A 12,987-nucleotide genomic window follows, 5' to 3' on the forward strand; every position below is an offset into this window, starting at 1 on the left:
ATCGGGTTCTTGCAATTTTCTGTAATGGACTTCCACTCACTCTGGTGGGTTCCTGACTTCTAAGTCTGTAGCAAAGCTTCTTCAACTATTTCTTCAAGTTTTCTTCTTAGGTACACTTCTCTTTAGTTCAGCTTCAGCTGCTTTTAGTGTTTTATACCTTGGGATACTGTTCTCGGTTCACCATTTGAAATGCAGCCACCTTTCAGATCACCGCATATGTGATATCTTTCAGGAGCTCCCACCACTGCCAACCATGTTGTAACATGGTGCCAGCTGTGGTGTCTCAATGATGAGACCTTGCAGAGTTGTAATTTTAAACATGAACCCTTTATTGTTACCTTTAACTGTTTACAGATCCTGGGTTAGTGTCATGCATGGTGCTGTTACCTCCATGCAAGCTGGTTCCAGACTGTTCCTTCTAGGCTGTTCTCAGTCTATTACCATGTGACTCTATACATCATACTGTGGGTGATGCTATTCTCCAGTTCCACATTAACCCTTGTTCTGCTCACCACCTTTACATGACAATGGCATGCAGGCACATCATACAGAAGTGGTAGCCACCTTCTTGGCACTGTATGGGTCATTTTAGATGGAAGTTAAGAGCCAACCACATTGCCTTGATCTAGATTCATTCTGGAGAACTATGTATCTTAATATTTTCAGCAGCGTGCTGATTAGATTATCCACATGTAGGGAATTGTGGCTGATTCACAATTTGGGAGAAGATTTTTTGGATACCAATTTCTTAATTTCCATCATACATTTGTCCTCGACCAATCACAAGTTTTTTTGATAAAGATGATCCATCATTCACTGACATCTCCAGATGACATGTGACAACAGCCATGCCACTGTTGCATGGAAACCGTATGAAAGGACACACTTCAATCTATCCCGCTTGGTGGGAAATTAACAGTATTGGTTTTGCTGCCTGTTTCACATCCAGTTTAATCTTACCTGCCATTAACTTTGGTTAAAATTAACCCACCAAAAACCAGTACAGGACAGCATTTCAAAATCAACTGGATAGTTGAAGTTGTTGTTGAGAAGACTGTTTTGCTTTATATAATAAAACAGACTTCTGCAGAAAACTGATGTGAATTAAATTGATCTGAAACCATAACAGCACTGCTCCTTCATTCATTTTTCATCTTCATTTCTGCATGCCTGTTTGTGATCAATACTCTAGTATTCTAAACTAAAGAAACTATGTTCTCTGCAAGATGTCAGTATATTATGTATGACTTGTGCTCTCTTTGCATTACATGATCCTGAGAAAGAGGCATTTCTGCAATGATCTAGGGCTCTTAATGTTGTGGAATCTACCCTTTTAAAGCGGTTAACAGATTCCAGGAATATGGAGCATGAAAAAGACTGTGCCAACAAAACGGTTGAAAAATCCTGACTTGCAACCTTGTTTTTTCACTGCTTGCTGTTTCCCAGTGACTTGCAAAGGTTTGTGGAACTGAATGATCAGGAAGCTGTACTTGCTGGTTGAGTACCCTGCTATTCCAACTCATGTACTCATACACAAGGCTGAAGAGACTTAGACTGATCTAGATGAATCTGGAAAGAAAGAAACATGGCCTCCCCCTGCTGGCAACTGTATAATTGCTCCCTCTGTGAAAATGATCATTTCAGTTGTGTGCCAGTGAGATACAGCATGTCATCTTACACACCTTGTGGGAGACCATTGGAATAGGAGGAGACCATTCAGCCCCTTAAGCCTGTTTCATCATCCAGTTAGTTTATGGTTGATCCCTATCTCAGCTCCATTTATCCACCTTTTTTCATATCTCTTTATACCCTTTACCCAAGAAAAATCTATCAATTTCAGGCATGAAAGTACCAATGTTCCACTTTAGGGAAGAGAATTCCAGATTTCATCCTTTGTGTGAAAATATATTTTCCACTTTGCTTCCTAAATAGCCTAAATCAAATTTTAATTAATAATGTCCTCTCTTTTATGATTCCCCCACCAAAGTAAATAGTTTCTCCCTATTTACCCTATCTGATCATTTTAAACTACACAGTTATGTCAACACTCAATTGTCTATAATCAAGAGAATATAACCTATGTCCATACAAACCAAACATTTGTTTGCCGAGTCCTGGAGTGTGCAAGTTGTGTGTGGGATCCTTATATGGCAAGAGATATAAATAAGACTGAAGCAATCCAAAGAGGTGTTGCACGGTGCTGCATGAATCAGTATGGCAAATACACCAGTGTCACATCCTTGATCATAGCTTACAGCACTGTGGGTGTATCTACACCACAAGGACTGCAATGGTTGAAGAAGGCAGCTCACCACCACCTTCTCAAGGGCAATTAGGGATGGGCAATAAATGCTGGGCCAGCCAGTGATGCCCACATCCCACGAGCGAATAAGAAATGAAAGGTTTGGAATGGGAATCATTACAGCAAAGCAGGGAGAAGAATACACTGACCGTGTTCTATAAAATATGGAATGGGCTGGTGGGAATTGACAGGAACAAATACCTGGTACAAAACATGAGGTCACCATCCACACAAATTGAAAAGACCATTTGTTTCCAGGACAGTGCATCAACAATCTTTCTTCCCAAGGACAATCCCACAATGGAACAAGCTGCCAAAGGAAACAGTCACAGGTCCATCACTGGAAATCTTTAAGACCCATCTTTGGATTATTCCCATTTAGAAGTTTTCATTGTCAGGACAACCAATCAGCAAGTCATGCCTGGTTTAGTGACTGATACCCAGTTGGTGGCATAGTGGTATTGTTGCTGGACTGGTACTCTAGAGACCCAGGATAATGCTCTGGGGAGCTGGGTTTAAATCCCACTACAGTAGGTGGTGAAATTTGAATTCAATAAAAATGATGACCATTGCCAATTGTCATAAAAACCTATTAGGAAATCTGCTGTCCTTACCTGGTCTGGCTTACACGTGACTCCAGACCCACGGCAATGTGGTTGATTCTCAAGGGCAACTAGGAATGGGCAATAAATGCTGGTCCAGCCAGTGACACCCACATCCCATGAATGAATGAATTAAAAAAACATTGGTGGAATATGGGTGCTAGTCTGTGATGCCAACAAATCTAAAGAAGAAGCAGTTACAACCTGTCATAAGGAATAGGAGGAGTAGACCATGCGGCCCCTCAAACCTGATCTGCCATTGGATAAGATCACCATTCCTGCCTGACCCCCAAATCCCTTGATTTCCTTTGTGTGCAAAAATCTTTCTATCCCAGTCTTGCATTTACCGAATGACTGAACAGCTCCCTGGGGTTGAGAATTCCGATTTTCTGAATGAAAATATTTCTCCTTGTCTCCATCCAAAGTATTCGACCTCCTATCCTGAGGCTGTGACCCTGTGAAGTTCTGGACTCTCCGGTCATGGGGAAACAGCCTCTCTGCATCTACCCTGTCAAGTTCTCATATTTTACAACATTAAGCCTTGTTATCATTCTGGTGAGTCTACACTGTTCTCCCTCCAAGGTCAATATACCTTTTCTGAGGGGCAAAACACAGTACTCCAGGTGTGGGCCTGACCAGAGCTCTGTACAGCACAGATGCCAATGTTGTCACTGCCGTCAACAGTAGCATTATAAGGTAAAGGCAGTTTATGGCTGGTCAGGGCCATGTGGAGGCTAGATCACGGAAAATATTTAAAGAGGAGGTAGATTTTTGAAATACTGGGGATTTGAGGGCTATGAGGAGCTGGCACAAAAGAGGAGTTGAGGCCTGGGGCAGATCAGCCATGATCTTATTGAATGGGGGGGGCAGGCTTGAGGGGCCGAATGGCCTACTCCTGCTCCTATTTCTTATGTTCATGTTACACATGAGAAGTAATAACAGGCCTCGCGAGAATGAGTGGCTGATAACTTTACATTTTAATTTTTTATTTATTTTAATAGGCAATTAGATTTTTTTTACCCTATTTAATCTATCACAATGATGATTTTGATTTAAGTTGTAGGACAGGGTTTTTAAATTATCGGCATGAACTGCATAAAGCACTGAATTCTCTGCTGAACTTTGGATTGTGGACTCGGCTGCAACTGCCAAAGTTCAAATCAAATCTGTAACAACTTTATGAATGGGGACTTCATTACATTACCGGCACTGTGTTAGAGGCTGAACTTTAATATTCACTTCATTGAGCAGCAGTCACAGTTCAGAATAATAGTTGCACCAGTGCCTGCTTATAGTCTGAGAGAACAGGGTGAATTTGTCAGACCCAAGATTAGAATCAATGTCACTTCCATAAGTGTACATGATGTATGACATATCACCGTCTTCTGTTGCTAATACTCTTTCCCAAGTAATACTTCTTGTAACACTTGGAAACACATGGGTAATGTATTGATATAAATCATATTTTGAAGGAAGCTAGTTAAATTTCAGTGACAATACTCACTGTTTAGTGTACACAGAGCTTCAATAAGCATTAATGCAATGACATTGTTGACCATTAATCTGACTTTATATTACATTTAAATGTGCTGGAAACTATTTTTGCATTTACACTAGCTGGGAAGATAATGTGGAGTTTAGTTACAGATAAAATAAGGTAAGAATATTCAATTAGATGTAACTGAAGCTCCACTTTCAAAAATGTCAGTTAATCTGGGGTAAATTTGCAACTTGAAATTATGCAGCATGATATTAATAATTAATAGGTTATCAAGCTTGTGAGGAATTTCTTTGTCTGCTACATTAAAAATGGCTTATTTTGAATATGTTACTGAGGAGGATAGGAATATACTCCAAGAAGACAGATGGGCTGGGGGAATCGGTAAGCATGTGGCAGATGAATGTCAACACATAAATATTTGAGACAATACATTTTTGGAAGGAAGAATGAGGAGAGGCAGTATAAAATAAATGGTACAATTTTAAAATGGGTGCAAGGACAGAGAGACCAAGTCTCTGAAACTTGCAGGGCAGGGTAACAAAGGAGTTAATAAATCATATGGGACCAGGGGCTCAATAAATAGAGGCATAGAGTACACAGTATAGGACATTATGCTAAACATAAAAAGCACAACAGTGAGGCCCCAGCTGGAATATTGGGTGATGTTTAATGGAGATAACAGGGGTCTTGACCAGCGAGAGCCCCGTGTCGCCTCCTTTTGGGAAGACCCACCAAATTAAGTGCCAATCAGGCACTTAGCTGGGCAGCTGTGGACCTTCCCGTGGATTGAGGACCTCAGGAGCGTAAATCCTGCCACTGAGAGCTTCCGGCCAATCAGACGCCAGCAGCTGTGCAGTGGAGGCAGGGCCAGTGAGAGCAGTGGCAGCTGCTGGCTATTCAGCCACCCAAAGGCCCAGGATTGCCAAGGGTTCTAGGCCGCTGGTGAGCCATGGTGGGATGGGAACATTGGGAGGGGATTGTTGGGAGGTTGGGGTGGTCAGTATCATGGGCGACCCAGCAGCTCTAATAGGCTCCTAGCCTCTATCTAATGTGGACAACTGTGACTCTAGCTATGCAGTTCACCATTCTGTTTCCCTTTTCTTTCTCTTTGGACTGATGGCTATCCACTCTCCTAAACCTTGATTCACCTATTCATCTATACCCCTCATCTCCACTATGCCAAGCTCTGCCCTTCCACCCAACCCCATGACCTCTCATACTCCCATGCCAAGCTATACTTCCATGCCCATCGATCCACTATACACTGTCTAGAACCAATGAACCCTGTAGTGACAATAGGATGCAAAAAAAAGCTTTTCATAAAGTAATTCATTCATAAATTTCTCATATGTTGAAGAAACAACATTTCAGTACAAGCTAATAAAATAAATCCACATCCTTTAATGTTTCAATAACAAAAATCACAAACCCTCAAATCCAATTAATTTTGTGTAAATAAACATTGTAAAATTGACAACAGAGATCAGGGAGCCTGAGCTGTCATTGAAACAATGTTTTCTCTGAGGCACAGTTGTTTCAACAAGAGCAATGGCTATCTGGTAGCTCAACCAAGCCTCATTATGTATGCTTGGCTGAGAGCCCAAACATCCATTAGAGTACTAAAATACTTGAGTCCCACAGCACGGAAGTGGATGTTTTAAACAGCCTGTCGTTATATCCGGCAGCCCCTGTGTCTGCCTCCAAACACCGTCCCGGGTCAACTGGCTCAACTCCAGCCCTCACCCACCCCACAGCAATGAAGATCCCATCTCGGTGGGAACTTTCTCCCAAGGCAGACAAACCGAGCCTGGAATATTCCCAACTCCCGCTATCCATCTCAAGGATGAAAATTCAGGCCTTCTAATCAGTTATACTAAGTGCCGTACAAATATATTTCCAACATCTATTCAAAAATGAAAATTCAAAATTGAATAGCTGTGGCAGTAAATGTTACCGGAGATTTTTCTGTTTCTGCACCTGCACCAAATTGACAAGTGATTTCTGTATAAAGTCTCTATTTCTACATGCGCAAGATTCTTTTAAGATTTTTTATGTCAATGAGGAGATTGTGTTTTGCATTATTTCTGAAAACTTCATTGTATGATCATGAATTCATCCAATACACACTTAAAGGTAAGGATGGTGCACAAAAATGACCAATAATCCTATAAAAGTATTTAAGACAGAGATAGAAAAAGAAAACAATGTTATTGAAGATTTTTTTAAAATATTCTTTCACAGGATATGGGCATTGCTAGCTAGGCCAGCATTTATTACCCATCCCTCAGTGGTGGTGAGCTGCCTTCTTGAACCGCTGCAGTCCACTTGATGTAGGTACACCCACAGTGCTTTTAGGGAAGGAGTTACAGGATTTTGACTCAGCGACAGTGAAGGAACGGTGATATATTTCCAAGTCAGGATTGCATGTGGATTTGAGGGGAACTTGCAGCTGCTGGTGTTCCCATGCATCTGCTGACCTTATCCTTCCAGATGGTACAGGTTGCCAGTTTGGAAGGTGCTGTCTAAGGAGCCTTGGTGAGTTGCTGCAATGCATCTTGTAGATGGTACACACTGCTGCTACTGTGCATTGGTGGTGGAGGGAGTGAATGTTTGTGGATGTGGTGCCAATCAAGCTGTTGCTTTGTCCTGGATAGTGTCAAGCTTTTTGAGTGTTGTGGCAGCTGCACTCATCCAGGCAAGTGGGAAGTATTCCATCACACTCCTGACTTGTGCCTTGTAGATGGTGGACAGGCTTTGGGGAGTCAGGGGGTGAGTTACTCACTGCAGGATTCCTGGCCTCTGACCTGCTCTTGTAGCCACAGTATTTGTATGGCTAGTCCAGTTCAGTTTCTGGTCAATGGTAACCCCCAGGATGTTGATCATGGGGGATTCAGCAATAGTAATGCCATGGTAATGGGGAAAGATGGGGAAAAAAACGTAGTGAATAGAACCTGTGGAAATAGAGGGAAAAACATTAGAGGACAAGATAAGTAATGTGAGTGTTGGTCCTCTAGAGAGTAAGGGAGGAATTTTTCATTCCCACTGGCATCGGGTGTGATTGGTGACTTAAGCAGACAATATGGTGACATCGGTTTTACAACAGCAGGAAACCAGTTTGCAATCGGTGAGCTGTGTTTACTGCCATCAAGCGTCAGGAACCTCATTATAATACATCAGCATGTCATTATCAGGCCAGCCTGCCGGAATCATACTGCTGGATTGTCCATCCACGTTGGTGGGAAAGCACACCGACATGTTTCACAACAGCACATCAAAGACGTGCACTTGGTGGCCTGAGCTCGGAGGTGAGTGCACAGTAACATTGTGCAGCGCTTGCCAGGGTTGTCTGTTGGACTTCAAGCTTCAGGGGCATTGGGGGGCTCAGGGTTAAGGGCAGCCCTGCCATTGAGATGAGTGGTGGTGGGAAGGGGCACTGGTGGGGCAAGGACAGCCCTGCCAATGGGGTGATGGGGGGCTGGGGGTAAGGGCAGCCCTGCCAATGGGGTGATGGGGGGCTGGGGGTAAGGGCAGCCCTGCCAATGGGGTGACGGGGGGCAGGGGGCAAGGACAGCCCTGCCAATGGGGTGATGGGGGGCTGGGGGTAAGGGCAGCCCTGCCAATGGGGTGACGGGGGGCAGGGGGCAAGGACAGCCCTGCCAATGGGGTGACGGGGGGCAGGGGGCAAGGACAGCCCTGCCAATGGGGTGACGGGGGGCTGGGGGTAAGGGCAGCCCTGCCAATGGGGTGACGGGGGGCAGGGGGCAAGGACAGCCCTGCCAATGGGGTGACGGGGGGCTGGGGGTAAGGACAGCCCTGTCAATGGGGTGACGGGGGGCTGGGGGTAAGGGCAGCCCTGCCAATGGGGTGACGGGGGGCTGGGGGTAAGGGCAGCCCTGCCAATGGGGTGATGGGGGGCTGGGGGTAAGGGCAGCCCGGCCGTTGAATATAACGCACAAGCGTTCGGGGTGGGGGGCAGGGTGGGTGAGTGAAGTGACTGCGCATTCAGGAAACCTGTATAAAGTGACCATTAACCTGCGATTGAGACAGTTCAGGCACAGCCACATTGAGATGATTGGGGTCGGGCTCCTAGCTTCTCTGCCCAGTCAAGCAACACAGAGGCATCAAAGTGCCACCAAGTGCTCCACAGCTTCCTCCCTCGCCCGGCACAGACGGCAAATTCAGGAGTGTTTTAGTGGACTGCAGAATAGCTGGACGCCTGCACACGTTGTACAATCTCCTCACTAAAACTGGCCATGGAGCAGTCACTGCTGGAGGGGCCCACAGCCCCTTCCAATGTCAGCATTCCGGTTTGGACCAGTCTTCCACATGGTTCAGGCTAACAGGGCAGCCTTGCAGCGCACTAATCTCTGGCCATCCAAGTGGTGGTCAGCACTCTCCGGGGAGTGTTAAGGGGCCATCACTTAACCAGGACAGGTTCTTAGTACACCCATACTAACCACGTGTCTCTCTCTTTAATTCAGCAGTGGGAGTACATCAGGATCATGCAGCCTGGTGAACTAGCTGTATGCCCGATGGGCTACAGAGCGTGAAGATGACAGAGGAGAGAGCGACTGAGGCTCCCAGCTGAGCAGAGGCTTACGCCATTCAGGGACCACAGTAAGCCCTCGCAGGCCGGGTCCTAGCGACATCCAGGGTATATAGATGCTGCCTTTCATCCTGTAGATGACCGAGAAACAGTGTCGCCAAAGACTGCACATGTCTAGGGAGCTAGTAGCTCACATCTGCCAGCTGTTGCAGGATTTGGCGCCAAGGGGACATGGAGGGCATCCACTGCCAGTGGCTGTGAAAGTGACCATGGTGCTCAATTTCAATGCCAGTGGCTCCTTTCAAGGCTCCACAGGCGACCTCTGTGGGATATCACAAGCCTCCATCCACAAATGTATCCATGAGGTCATGGATGCCACCTTTGCAAGGGCACACAACTTTGTGCATTTTGCCTGGGACCGGGACTGCTGGGATGCAAAAGTGATCGGATTCACCCTGATCTCGGGTTTCCCACAGGTGCAGGGTGTGATCGACTGCACTCATGTGGCGCTCAGGTCTCCGTCACAACACACGATCTACATCAACCATAAGGGCTTCCATTCGCTGAATGTGCAGCTGGTGTGCAGCCACCAGAAACACATCCTGCAGGTCTGCGCACGGTTCCCAGGGAGTGTGCACGATGCCTACATTCTCAGTCAGGCACAGATCCCTGCAGTCTTCCAGGGTCCATAGAAGATGCTTCTCAGGGACAAGGGCTACCCGCAGAGGCCGTGGCTGATACACCTGTGCGGCAGCCTCAGACTGCAGCAGAGCGACGCTATAATGAGGCTCATGCTGCAGCTCACAATTTGGTGGATCAGACCATCGGGATGCTGAAGATGAGGTTCCGGTGCCTGGACCGGTCTGGTGGAGCCCTGCAATACAGTCCGCAGAGGGTGTCACACATCGTCATCGTCTGCTGCACCCTTTACAACCTGGTGCTCCAATGGGGAAAGGAGCTGGCTGAGGAGGAGATGGAGGAACTGGAGGTCTCCTCCGATGAGGAGGAAGCAGATGGGGATGAGGGTTAGGGGGTCCTCGGAGGTGACGATGAAGGGGTGAGGCCAATGCACTGGCTAGATGAGGCAGGCATGCTCGGGAGGCCCTGATAGCTGCTAGATTTGTAGACGATGATGATGACATGCAGTGAGGTAATCCCATAGATCCTCACATTGCATCTGTGAATGTTTGACTCCAGTTTGGCTTATGGCAGCGCAAATACCCTCTGTGAGAATACTCCTGTCATGGAGACACAGTTGAGGCCATAATAGTCACTCGATTGCAGGAGGATGGTGATGTTATGCAGCGAGGACACTCCATAGATCTTCACATAGCCTCTGAAAATGTCTGACTCCTGTCTGGCCGAGGGCAGCTCGCTTGCACTCTGTGATCAGGGTCGTATCATAGAGAAGCAGCCATGAAACTTTAGAAGCATCTGATCCTTTGTCAGCCTTCAGCACCTGAGCCCTTCAGGAGCACAGCATTAGTGGCTGATGCAGGACAGAGGAGTTGAATAAATACTTTGCTTAAGTCTTCATGGTAGAACATACTAATAGCAATCCAAAAATACTAAATAATCAAGTGGAAAAAGTTGGGGGGTGGGGGAGGAAATAAATACAATAACTATCGGAAGAGAAAAAGTGCTGGAAAACTAATGGGACTAAAGGCCAATATGTCCCCTGGACCTAAGATAAAAGCAAAAACCCCCACCCACGGCACCTTCCCATGCAACCGCAGAAGGTGCAACACCTGCCCCTTTACTTCCCTCTCCTCACCGTCCAGGGGCCCAAACACTCCTTTCAAGTGAAGCAACATTTCACATGCACTTCCCTCAATTTAGTCTACTGCATTTGCTGCTCCCAATGCGGTTTCCTCTACATTGGAGAGACCAAATGCAGACTGGGTGACCGTTTTGCGGAACACCTTCGGTCTGTCCGCAAGCATTACCCAGACCTCCGTGTCGCTTGCCATTTCAACACTCCACCCTTCTCTCATGCCCACATGTCCGTCCTTGGCCTGCTGCAATGTTCCAGTGAAGCTCAACGCAAAATGGAGGAACAGCACCTCATCTTCCGACTAGGCACTTTACAGCCTTCCGGACTGAATATTGAGTTCAACAATTTTAGATCATGAACTCTCTCCTCCATCCCCACCCCCTTTCTGAGCCCTCCTGTTTTTATCCAATAATTTATATAGATTTTTCTTTTCCCACCTATTTCCATTATTTTTAAATGTATTTCCACCCATTGTTTTATCTCTACCTTTTAGCCTTTTTCGATTCCTTCCCCCCACCCCACCCCCACTAGGGCTATCTGTACCTTGCTTGTCCTGCTTTCTACCCTTAATTAGCACATTCCTTTAGATAATATCACCACCTTCAACACCTCTTTGACCTTTTGTCTATGACATCTTTTGGTTATCTCCACCTATCACTGGCCCTCTATCCAGCTCTACTTGTCCCACCCTTCCCCCCCCCACCCCTTAAACCAGCTTATATTTCACCTCTTTTCTATTTTTCCTTAGTTCTGTTGAAGAGTCATACGGACTCGAAATGTTAACTGTGTTCCTCTCCGCAGATGCTGCCAGACCTGCTGAGTTTTTCCAGGTATTTTTATTTTTGTTTTGGATGTCCCCTGGACCTGATGGGTTGCATCTGAGAATATTAAAGGAAGTAACTACAGAGGTGGTGGATGCACAGGTAGTAATCTTCCAAGAATCCTTAGATTCTGGAAAATTCCCAGAGGATTGGAGAACGACCAATGTAACATCCTTATTCAAAAAGGGAGGGAGACAAAAAAACAGGTAACTATAGGCCAGTTAGCTTAACATCTGTCATTGGGAAAATGTTGGAGTCTGTTATAAAGGATGTAATAGCAGAGCATTTAGAATTACATAATCTAATCAAACAGAGTCAGCATGGCTTCATGAAGGGGAAATCATGCCCAACAAATGTATTAGATTTCTTTGAGGAGGTAACAAGCAGGATAGATAAAGGGGAACCGATGGATGTAATATAAATGGATTTCTGAAAGGCCTTCAATAAGGTAGCGCACATAAGGCTACTAAATAAGATAAGAGCCCATGGTGTTGGGGGTAGTATATTAGCATGGATAGAGGATTGGCTAACTAAAAGAAGATATAGAGTTGGAATAAGGGGGGCATTTTGGGATGGTGACCTGTGACTAGTGTAGTACCACAGGGATCAGTGCTGGGGCCACAATTATTTGAAACATATTAATGACTTAGATGAGGGAAGTGAATGTACTATCGCCAAGTTTGTGGACAACACAAAAATAAGTGGGAAGGCAAGTGGTGAGGATGACACAAGGAGTTTACAGAGGGATATAGACAGGTTAAGTGAGTGGGCAAAAACTTGGCAGATGGAATATAATATGGGAAAATGTGATGTTATGCACTTTGGCAGGAAGAATAGAAGAGCGAAATATTATTTAAATGGAGAAAGACTGCAGAAAGCTGCAGCACAGAGGGATTTGGGGGTCCTTGTGCATGAATCCCAAAAAGCTAACATACAAGTTCAACAGGCAATAGGGAAGGCAAATAAATGTTGGCCTTTATTTCAAAGGGAATGGATTATAAAAATAGGGAAGACTGGCTAAAACTATACAAGACACAAGTTAGACTGCACCTAGAATGCTGTGAACAGTTTTGGTCCCCTTATCTAAGGAAAGATATACTGGCATTGGAGGCAGTCCAGAGAATGTTCACTAGGTTGATTCTGGGTATTGAGGGATTTTCTTATGAGGAGAGGTTGAGTAGGTTGGGCCTGTACTCACTGGAGTTTAGAAGTATGAGAGGCGACTTTATTGAAACATATAAGGTTCTTCAGGGGCTTGACAGGGTAGATGCTGAGAGGTTGTTTCTCCTTATGGGAGAGTCTAGGACCAGAGGGCATAATCTCAGAGTAAGGGGGCGCCTATTTAAGACAGAGATGAGGAGGAATTTCTTCTCTCAGAGGGTAGACAACCTGTGGAATTCTTTACCGCAGAGGGCTTTAGAGGCTGGGTCATTAAGTATAT

The sequence above is a fragment of the Cetorhinus maximus genome, chromosome 3 (assembly GCF_964194155.1).
Source record: "Cetorhinus maximus chromosome 3, sCetMax3.hap1.1, whole genome shotgun sequence".
NCBI classification, from domain to species: Eukaryota; Metazoa; Chordata; class Chondrichthyes; order Lamniformes; family Cetorhinidae; genus Cetorhinus; species Cetorhinus maximus.